Source organism: Selaginella moellendorffii, unplaced genomic scaffold (genome assembly GCF_000143415.4).
Source record: "Selaginella moellendorffii unplaced genomic scaffold, v1.0 SELMOscaffold_13, whole genome shotgun sequence".
NCBI classification, from domain to species: domain Eukaryota; kingdom Viridiplantae; phylum Streptophyta; class Lycopodiopsida; order Selaginellales; family Selaginellaceae; genus Selaginella; species Selaginella moellendorffii.
In genome coordinates, this window is record NW_003314274.1 from 248,932 (window position 1) to 260,693 (window position 11,762).

The following is an 11,762-nucleotide window of genomic DNA, read 5'->3' on the forward strand; positions in this document are numbered from 1 at the left end:
GGTGGTTGTGGATCGGTTGTCGAAGATTGCACACTTCATTCCAACTATGGGAACAGTGAATGCGAAACAAGCAGCAAAGCTCTTTTTCCATGAAGTAGTGTGGGTTCGTGGTCTTCCTGAAGAGATGATTTCGGATAGAGATTCAAGGTTTACGGGGAAGTTTTGGGGCACATTGTTCCAATTGTTTGGTACCAAGTTAAAGTTTAGTACGGCTTATCATCCTCAGACTGATGGGCAAACCGAACATGTGAATGCTCAAGTTGAGGATTATTTGCGGCACTATGTCGCGGCAGACCAATGCGACTGGGTTGAGCATTTAAATACAGCAGAAATATGTTATAACAACACATTTCACAGCGCTATAGGCTGTTCTCCATGAGAGATGCTGCAAGGAAATGCTTGTGGGGTTCCTCAACAGATCGTTGTACCAAAACCAATGACTGAAGTGTTGGTCCCAGCCGTTGAAACTTTAGCGGAGCAGCTATGCCAAGGTTGGTCTAGAGCTATTGAGGCGATGAGCAAAGCTCAAGATAGATATCGACGTGATAAGGATCAACATCATCGGGATGTATCCTATCAAGTGGGAAATCAGGTGTGGCTATCTTCCTGGAACTTGACCATTAAGGGTTCTCTGTCTCGGAAGCTCTTGCCGAGATATATTAGACCCTATCGGGTGTTAAAACGCATTGGTGATGTATCTTATAAGTTAGATCTTCCGGATGAGTTATCTTAGCTACATGATGTGTTTCATGTCAGTTTACTGGCACCATATCTTGCTGCTGTGGAACGCTCTACGGATATGCGTCCTCCGCCAGTAATCGTGGATGGTTAACCTGAGTATGAAGCTGAATCTATCTTGGATTCTCGATTTCGGAGACGGGCTTATGCGAAGGAATATCTAGTTAAGTGGAAAGGTTACCCGACTTGTGAATCAACTTGGGAACCTCTTAGGAATCTTACACATGCTCGTGAGCTTATGAGAATAGTAATAAAAAATAGCTTTTGTAAACCTTGTAATAAATCTTGCAAATTAATAAAGTCATATATTTCTATAAATCAAAGTGTCGTTTCTCTCGTTCAATAGTACTTGGGTCAGTTTTGACAGGCTGACTTTGGCACTTTGGTGCATAGGTCCAATCCATAACCATGGGGATAACTATTATAGACTGATCACAAGTCCCCGCCTCTCTCTCGTTGGCTCATTTTCGAAAAGGGGCATGGTCGTGTAAACAACTTAATTTGCCAATTTATAATAGTTCTCTAAATCTTCCCGACGGGGTTGATTTCTTGCTCAAGGGAAGTTGGGCCTCTGGCCTTCTCCCTATGTCCCTGCGGGCAGGGATGTATCATTCCTTTGTAAGCTGAGTGAAGCTCTATTTCGTTAAAGTGGGATTTATTCAGTAAAATGGGACTAGGTACAAATTTTCAAGTATTTGAAAATGACGTGAAATTATATGTTTTTTGTCCAGGGGCTAGACATATTTGGGGCATGGTGACTAGTGCGGTGACTTTGTGTCCAGACTGAGTCCATCTGGTTGTATAATAAATCTCATTGTCAAGGTGAACAAGCCGAATCTGAAGCTAAAGAAGAGCGATGGCATGCGCCCACACACTATTTGTTTGTTCATTGAGCGTGTGGTGAGCTTTCCAAGATGAACGTCATTCCTATTAGCCAGACATATAACTTAATGGTGAGAACATTTAGATATTATTCAATGTTATCTTTTTCTAACGAATCTAATTGTGAAGGTGTAGCAAGAGGCATTGCTAGTCTGGAGAAGTCATTTAACTCATTTGACCCTTAGTGTATTTTCATGAAACTAAATAACATTCATATTATTAAGGAATTTCTCTAGTACCTTTTTTTTATGACATAGAGGCTTGCATTTCTTTCAAAGGTGATTTAGTAAAAGGCCTGAGGGCACATGCCATTCTATTTCTCAGACCGGTATTAAGATATACTAGTGCAAAGGGAAAAAGGTATTTGGTGATCAAGTAAATGGCATGAGGGCACACGCCATTATAAGCCTAAGCGCTAGTGGACACCTCCTTTTTGGTGTCACGCCTCACGCCATCACGCCATGCCATCACGCCTCCTCTAATTCAGATTCGGATTGTTCACCTTGAAATAAAATACATTAGAAACTTAGTAAAGGAATATTAATGAATCTCACCTTGAACCCGGGTTATGAATGCTCTTGCTGCATCTCTTGCATGGTCTGGCAAGGTGATGGTGGCACTCTGCTTCCGCATCCAACCATGCACAACATTATCCACCGATATGCTCATGCTGGGATCCCTTGGATTCAGCACCCATCTCTTTTCTAGGCAATCCTTCGTATATCCGGAACTTGGCTTGAACCACTCCACAGTTACATTGAAGGAGTTAGTTTCTGCATCCTCCTTTGCATCAGTGATGCAGCGCCCCACCCATATCATTTGTTTTTTATTACTGGGTTTGACAAGCACGACCATTCCTTTGCAGACCTGTACTGGATTGAATGTTGAATCCGGCTTCTTGTTCGTCGGCCCACAATAGTGATCCTCAACATCGTTATCTGTCACTGCATTTCTAGAGGACATTGTTCTGCTACTATCTGGTGCTCTGGGTTCTGGCCAAAAGGACTCTTCCAATTCTTCATATACAACCGGCCCATTTTGGATAGCAGATATAATCTTCTCCCAGTATTCGAGCAAAGGCTTGCACCTCTTAAAATAGGATTCTCCACTAAACACCAACCCCCTCTTCCAGAAGGCAATATGTTGTCTAATCCCAGCCACTATACTTTTCTGGTCTTTGAGTCCATCCGGGTGCATCGGCGGTGGGGAACCCTGAGGAATCATAGGTTCCCCAGTTATGGGATCTCTCTTGAAGAGTTCAATGCCGTCCACTGGCAACCACACTGTGTCCCATTCTCTCATCTTGTACCTCATCACTGGAGCACCGTCACGCATGCTGAAATGAAACTGAAGAGGCTTGGAGTGGCCAATCAGCGTTTCGGATCCGTCCCTGATGTAGCCTCTTACAAACCCCTTAAAGTCTGGAACCTCTGTCACAAGTGCAGCTTCAACAGTGCCTTTGATGCAATTTTGGAATTCATCGTAGAGTTGTGGGAGGGTGAGGACATTGGATCGCCGGAGGGACTCTGCCAGGTGACTGAACATGGCATCGACGTCTTCATGAGTATGCCCAACCATGAGAAAGCCAAGTGTAACCGTTTCAAATATGCCTTTGGCAACAAGCATCGCCAAGTACGCGAAGACGTACATGTTTTTGTTCTCACTGCCAGCATTGTCTGTTTGGAGCAGAAGATGGGGTGGAAGGCCACATCGGCCGCAAGAACTTCCTTGAGATTCTGCTTCGTTTGGATGAGGCTGTGCATTCACCGGGCGACCAGCCTCGTCGGAATGGCATGAGGCCTCACGTGATAACCCTACAATCTGACGGCCAACATATTCACTGGGATGGCATGGGGCCCCACGCGATACTGCAAGCCTTTGCTCCTCCTCCAGCTGAACCCTGTATGGGGTTCGATCGACAAGGGCCTTATGCAAGGGTTGGCCGTTCAGCTCAGTCTGCGCACTTTGCAGAGACCTTAAGTGTTTTGCTAGGGACGCAATCATCATGTTTGCACCCCCGCCACCCCATAGAGGTACAAAGAAGTTCCCATAGTTCTGGGCACCATGCCCATGAGCGATTATGCCAAACAGAGACACAGGCAGCTGCATGGATGAAGAGATTGCCTTGGGGGCAGGATTGAGTCGAGATAAGCACGTCTTTTTCTGGTCCATTTTGTCGTGGATGATGCAAAGGTAAGAATCAGGTCTCTCCATGGAGAGAATCCTGTTATGATAATATGCAGTCCTGCAGCTTCTCTGCTCGATGTTGTGGTCAAGCCGCCTTCTAACCAACGTCTCTCGCTCTTGAGCGCTGCAAGAATTCTTCGACAAAGCCATTTTGATAGCAGTGCACTCGTCACACTTTGAAAAGCTGGAGTACTTTCCTATACTCACATCCCTGAACTTGTTGCTCCACAATCTACTAAATCTAGATTGGCTCAGCTTCATGTAGCCATTACTCTGGAGTTCCCAATTCACATCTTCCAATATGGCTCCCTTGGTATACATGGAAGGGAGAACTCGTTGGGTGTCTCGTGTTCCATCTTCCAAGAGGCGGGTTTTATGTGGTTGCTACTCGCTACATGTCTCGACAAACCTCTTGAAGATTGCCTCTCCATATACAACATGACCCCTGGTTTTGTGCGTACCGTCGTTCCCATGGACTGCCTGTTGAACCCTTTGTTCCTCGAACTCAGTTTTGATTCTGTAGAATGTGCTTCGAGGGACTCCATAAATGATTCTCCATGCCTTCATGCAGACCAAACCCCTCTGGAAGACCATGCCCCCCACCTGATGTTCTGAAGCATCAACAGATGACCGTAATGCCTCATACACAAAATTGCGAGCTGCCTTCCAGGACAATGTCTTGTATCTTGCTCTCTCCTCTTCAATAGCATCCCAATCAGCATGTTGACAGCACCTCCTCTTGCAACAAGCAACTGTCGAGACCATTCGAACCTCCATCGCCATTTTCTGCCTTTTCGGTTCGTTGCTCAGATCCCTTTGGCTGCGCTTTAGGAAGGTGTACTTTCTTTTCCCATGAAGAGATGTTCTGTCATCAATTGTAGTGGTGTTTGATTGTGAATCCTTCACATTCTCAAACACTAAGTGCCTCAATTTCCACCGCACAATGCTTTCAATAGTCAGACTGTTTTCTTCTGTGTCAACAACCTCTAAAATCGCAACTCCAATATCATCCTAGCCCAATTCTTGATTAGCAACCGCATCTCTTGGATTGACAACTGTGGCTAAGCCCTTAGCTACCACCTCCCCCTCGGGGTTGTTTAGAAACACCTTTGCCTGAATCCATGTAGCACAGTTCTTAAGATCCATGGAGGGAACATGCGTCGCACTTGTGCTGTCCCCAACATCTGCTTTCTTCTAAAGATTTTTCAAGGCAACAACAACATTTACCCCGACGACCATCTCTCCTCGTTCAATAGCGACCACATTCCCATCGAAGACAGTCTTTACTGATACAGCAGCATTGCCTTCCCCAAGCCTTTGATAGTGTATAACAAAGTTCTGATCCATAGACACAAGGGTCCCTTTTGCAACTCTCTTCCCACCATTCAAAATGTAAACCTTTTCCCCAACCCTGAAGGCCATTCTGAAAGTGCAGAAAAGAAGTTAAGACCATACAAAAAATGATTGGAGAATGGCCTAAATCATAACATACCAAACAACCTCAATAGCATGAGGCCACATGCCATTATTCAAACATGCTATTGACACCCACGTGAAATTTCGCATTCACAAAATTGGCATGAGCCCTCATGCCATTAGTGGTACCACTAATGGCATGAGGCCTCATGCTATCTTTGGCCCCTGCTAGCCTGTTGCTATATTCCTTTTGCCTTGCTGCAACTGTATATATTTTTGTGTGTGTGACTAGTCACCCATACAAAAATATATACAGTTGCAGCAAGGCAAAAGGAATATGGCAATAGGGTACCAAGGCCCAAAGATGGCATGAGCCTCCATGCCATCCTGATAAACACATAGCTATAGGTTCGGTAAAGAAACTATTGGCAATATGCTAGTGATGAACTTGCAAGCCCCAAGATGGCATGAGCCCTCATGCCATTAGTGGTACCGTAGCGCTGCTCGCACCACCACAACTGCTCGTAGCGCCGCTCGCACAAACTACCACTCACATAAACTGTCGCTCGCAATGGCGCTCACAATGCCGCAACCGCTCTTAGACGCATAAACCACAACTCACAACGCCGCTTACACAAGCAGCGCTCACTGCGCTCAGCGGAACCAAGAACACGGCGCACAAAAATGATAGACCTAGGAATGAGTTCGAGAATTCAAAAATAACACACACTTGAACGTCATATCAAATCCTTTGACAAACCAGATCTTATGATTCCTCTGACAAATTTCAAACTGAGTAGCTTCTAGACTTTGCTGTCGGACGTTGAACTTTGTCACATCATGTCCTTGCCTCGATCCAGCTGTGCCATGTCAGTGATTCGAACTTTGCCATGCCATGTCAGTGATCCGCGCCAAGATTATTCGCTGTGTAAAGGAATAATTATGTTGTGTGTGTACGTCCATTTATGGCAATATAAGGCCACACGCCATTCAAAGAATAATGCTAGTCGAGCATTTTTTTGTGCATTTTTGGGTTATGAGCCCACACGCTATAAAGTTTACCTGTACCAAAAATAGAAACAGCTTTATTTTCTTGGGAATTTAAGTGGTTGAGGCATTTTTAAACTTACAAACACATGCCCTACTTACATTCCTTTGGTTGCTTAAAATTCAAAAATATTATAAACCTTTCTTTTTGCATTTTCAATATTTTCAATTATGGTTTTTGATTTTCGCAGGACCAGCCTAGTAATCTATTTGCATCCCATCATGTTTATAGCTAACTTTCGTTTGTCCCCTTCGCTAGCCTGAGATACATCTGCTCGGCATCTGCCTCTTACAGCATTTGCCCAGAAAGGGCATCTTTCTTCACGCAGCATTTGCCACATGTTTAGGGTTTAGGGTTTAGGGTTTAGCAATTCAGTAGCTTGATAAACATGCAAATATAGAACTTGATGCAAAATCCTTTGATATGTCACAATGCCCCTAGGACCATAAACACATTTCAATAGAGAGGGTCCTTTCATTTCATAACTCCTTACGTAGATCTTGGTGAAACCAGAGTTAGTGAAGTTAGTTTCTTGTGATACCGCATCTGATTGTGATATCCCTTTGCAATGTCGATGGAAAGGTCAATGCACACCAAACTGTAAAATCTTGGAGCAAAATAACGGTCGGATCTATGGCAAATGCCCCTGAAATATTGTAAGGCTCGTGTGGTCTCATGTGGTGTCCGATCGAGATGCTTCTTTGCAGGGTCATCAAGAAAGACATTGTATACCATTCTGTAAAATCTAGTTGCGATCTAACGGTTGGATCTCCAGAAAACTCAAAAATATCTTGCACGTGTCAGAATATTCTAGGAATATACTCCTATGTGCCCCTGAAAATGGCATGCGGCCCCATGCCATTCAAGAGATAACGCCAGATGACGCCGAGCATTTTTTGGTGCATTTTTTGGGATCAAAATTGCATGAGGCCACACGCTTGAACGTCACATCAAATCCTCTGACAATTTATTTAGTTGAACATCTGGCATATTTGGAAATACAAGATGCTTTGGAATATCCAATCATGCATGGTATAAATATAGCGAGGGTATTAAATGATATCCCAATCATGATCTTTCTTTTGGATTTCCCGTGCATATAGTCCGAGGAATGATGACGTTGCGGATTTCTTTTGGATTTCACGTGCATGCATGCGTGTGGCAATCCAGAAATTAATGGTGGCGCCCAAGTCCGAGGAATGATGACGTGGCGGGATTACCAACCGTCGTGACATTTCGCGCGTGTGAGGTTAGGTTTTGCATTTTGCTTCGTACTCGCGCTCGCATCGCGCTCCCACTCGCGATCACGCTCACATTCGCGCTCATCTACCTTGCAAGAATATGGACTGGCACTTGTGGTAGAGTCAGTGTCCGCCTTCAAGATCCACCTTGCACATCCTAGCGGCTTCCCGGAGGAGGGCAGCGGCTATGAGGAATTCCTAGAGGGAGATAGGGAGAGGTTGTCCAGGAGGCCCACAATTTCAAAGACGCTGCGGGTCTATGAAGATCACATGGAATCCACGGACCTCACCTACGGCGATGTTCAAAAACTATATTCGAACATTGAGCCGTTGAGAGTGCCTCCAGTTCGCGAAGCGAAGGGGAAGGGGGTCGATCTGGAAACTACCCTGAAGCAGAAAAGGGTGGTCAAGCTCAAGCCGACGTCCGACTCTCCTCCAAAAAAGAAGCTACTTGGTGATGCCATTGCCTCGGGTTCAAACACTACACCCACCAAAAAGAAGAGCCGCAAAGAGCAGAAAGAGCAAGAAGAGGCAGCAAAAATCGTCGCAGATAATAGTACTTGTTACTATTCCAACAAAGTATATACAATCGACGTGAGCCGTATCGACATCCAAAGCAAATACAACCACAGGCTAGTATCTGATGAGTGGGTGGAGAAACTTAAGCAAAAGATGCTGGCAAGTCCAGTAACACCCGACATCGCAGACGTGATCCCCTATTACCGAACAATGAAGGGCGAGACGAGGTTTCCAGACTTGATCAATAGGAAGGTGTTGGACGATCAGAACATCCGGTTCTATGCCGTCTCCGGGCAGCATTCTAGCTTGGCGATGCAAGAGATAGTTGTGGATATTATGGTGGGTGAGGAGGTGAAGAAAGTCTTCAAGACAAGAGTTGTCCGCCTGATAAAAGGCAACTCGCCCCTCCGATCTATCATATACATCTCCCACGCGCAGAATGTCAAGCAAGAAACGTGCTACAAATCGGGTCTGCAGGAGACATTGGCACGAACACGGAAGCTCTGGGTTCAACTGAAGAAGCCACAAAAACCAGGACAAGGACGTGCACTAGCAACTAGCGCCTGGCAGGTAAGCCTCGTTGCATGTGGCATAGCATGTGGCCTCACGCCATTTCCATTGCAGGAATTCTCGAGTGCTCAGCATCCATAACATTCTACTCGCGACAAAAGTTGTTTTTGACAAATGGGTAGATGTGCTGAGGAGGTACCATGACGGGGAGTTACTAAACTCAATGGGTGTGGAGGACGGCCAGAAGCCCAATGATTTGAAGCTCAACGCCTTGCGTTTCTCGCGGTCTCTAGACGACGACGACCTTCTGACAGTGGCTAATGCTCTTCTACGTGGTGAGGTAGTCTTCAACAAGACCAAAATGACTCCCGGCCATATTGTGACATACGAGGACTTGTGCACGACTCTGAGAGCTCGTGCGCTATTGAAGGATTGGATCTTCGAGCAAGTGGCCGTGGAGAGGGTGAGAATCGACACCACGCAAGAGATGATGGAAGCGCTGGATTTGTCAAATGAAGACATCGACGAGTACGTGAAGGGGGCCCCCAAGTTCATCGATCTACTGCGGGATGCCACGAAAAGTAAAGCTGAGAAGTTGGATCAGTATCCAAATTTCATTAAGAGTGATGTCGACCGCCGGCTTTAGAAACAGCTCGACCCCACAACAGAGGCCTATCGAGAACCTTACCGGGTATACTTGAATTCAGATGAGGATAAAAGGTGGAGGAGCATCGTTTCCCGCGGAGATGAGCAGGTCAAGAACATCTTTTGTGTGATGGACTTCACAAACAAGGAGATCACTCATGCAGATGAAGTTAGCTCCATCATTGACTTAATGGTGGGACTTGCGGAGGTGGAATCTTCAGTCCACTATATGATCTACGACTCCGAATCCTATCACAAGTTCTGGAAGGCCTTAAATGAGGTGAAGGCTCGGTTGAAAGGCAAGGAGATGCGGGAGATCCATGGGATAATGGCTAAGAAGAAGATACCGATGAATGTCCACATCTTCACACTCGCCCTTGTTATTGGTCCTGCAGCAGAGTGGGACTGGAGTGACTTCCCAGCTTCGTTCGACAAGGCTGATCGAATTGATTTGAGGGAGGTCAATTTACCCGTGCCTGAGGAACTGAAGACGGCTATGGAGCTTTCGAATCCAAAGAAAGCTCCAGGTGCAGTATGGGAAATGCTCAGCTGGGTCTTCAACGCAATAGCAGGTGGGTCACCTGCTTCCGACTCCAAGGGCAAATGCGTTGTCGAGTACAACTGCGGCGGACTATTTTTTCGAGCCGCACTACTCAAGGGTGTCCCGTGTGTTGTGGTGACAAACTCCATTGAAGAGGTGACTTCAATGGAGCATATAATTACAGTTGCCAAAGAAAAACAGTATCTTCTCTGCGAACCTAGTGAGTACACACTTTAAGTTTAAATGTTATCTCACAAGCTCTGTATGCAGGAGCGTGGCCACCCCCAGATGCTAAAACGGCGTTAACAGCTACTGTTGAAGATACCCATGTTGGGCCGAGCTCACAACCTGCACAAGGTAAGGTCAAGTGAGGCCTCACGCCATTTTGATTATAGATCGTTGTGAATATTCAGACACGAGGACTGAAAAGCGCACTGGTGGCGAGTCGAAGAAGGACAAACAGACAAGCAATAGGAAAAAAGGAGGTACAAATTATATTTGCAATGGCGTGTGGTCTCATGCCATTCCTTGCAGGAGACACTTCTTCAAAGGCAAAACAGGCAAGCACCAGCCAAGCTCAAACTGACAGTGGTCATTAAAAGCGAAAGCACGTTGGACAGTCGTCGGGATCAGAGGTGTTTGATTCGAAAAGGAAGAAGGGCAACGAAAAGATGATAGGTAATGCCTCGCAGTTATGGCATGTGTGCTCATGCCATTCATTACAGATCAAGGGCTGAGTGAAAGCAGGCAGTCACCACCTCCTGACTCAGATTCCTATGGCGGACTCTCCCCTTCCCCAATCTCAATGGAGAGGTACAATGGATGAGGGATGCTTTTCAAGTCAGGGCCACGTTTTTCTCATCTCGTCGTCTTCGAAGGGTGCAAGAACGTGCAGAAACCATGTTAAGACAGTCGGGTGAGGATACGGTCCTAGGTCACGCACTAAAACAGGCTATGGATGTCTTGTATTTTGAGATGGAGACTCGGCCAGATGATTTTCCCAAGATGGTCCTGGAAGAACAAGCAATCCAGCCTGAGCAGCCTATGGAAGAAATGCAGGAGGGGGATGAGGAGCCAGAGAAAGATAATGAGCAGGAAGAGCAGAAGGACGAAGAGGAGGACAAAGAAGAGGAGGACGAAGAAGAGGAGGACGAAGAGGACTTGGATGGTCCTCACAATGGTGACGATCACAATAACGACGACGACGATGATGACGACGATAGCCAGCCTGAGGTGGCCAAAGAGCAGCGGAGGAAGGTCATACAAGACAAACCATCAGGTAAATAATAGTACATCCATTCCTAACCTTTTACCATTTCTAACATTGTCCATGTAGATTGCAGAGCAAATGGTAAGTAGAGATTATTCAGTTGAATTTACAAACACTAGCCTTTAGTGTCGAGGAAGGATAGTGCCAAGCAAGGGTCGAAACGTATATCCAATCCTTTAGAATCAGCAGTGCACCCAAGTGATATCGGTCCTAGTTCCTCAATAGCAGTTGATGGTAAATACAGTATAGTCGATTCAATGTGCAAATGAGTTTGTTTTTAGTAGCACGGGAGGATACCATCTCAATCGAAGGGAGATATTTGGACATGCATATGGATCCGCTAGTGGACTCTACTTGCCTGCAAGAGTCATCAGAGCTGGTGGAGGCTATTATCCATATCAACGCCAAGCAAGCTGACCATGCTCCACTTGATGCTGCCCATACCATTGAGTCAATCTTGTCCACGTATCCAACTGACGGTGACCAGGCGCCATTGGACCCGCATGAGGCCGCCCCAGCCGCCTGTAAGCGACTAAATTTTCCATTCTACTTTAGTCACTTAACCACACCTTCGACCACTTGGAGGAGTCTTATTCATAACCTCCATCAGTCCAATTCAGGACTTGGGACTTGCTAGCCCCAAGAATGGCATCCCTGCCACTCAACACTTGCACCTGGTCCAAGTGCTCCACGTGTCCGGTCCCAAGACCGACACTCAAAGGTACCACTGACATCTCGGCCCGTTACGCTAAGGCCAGGCCCATT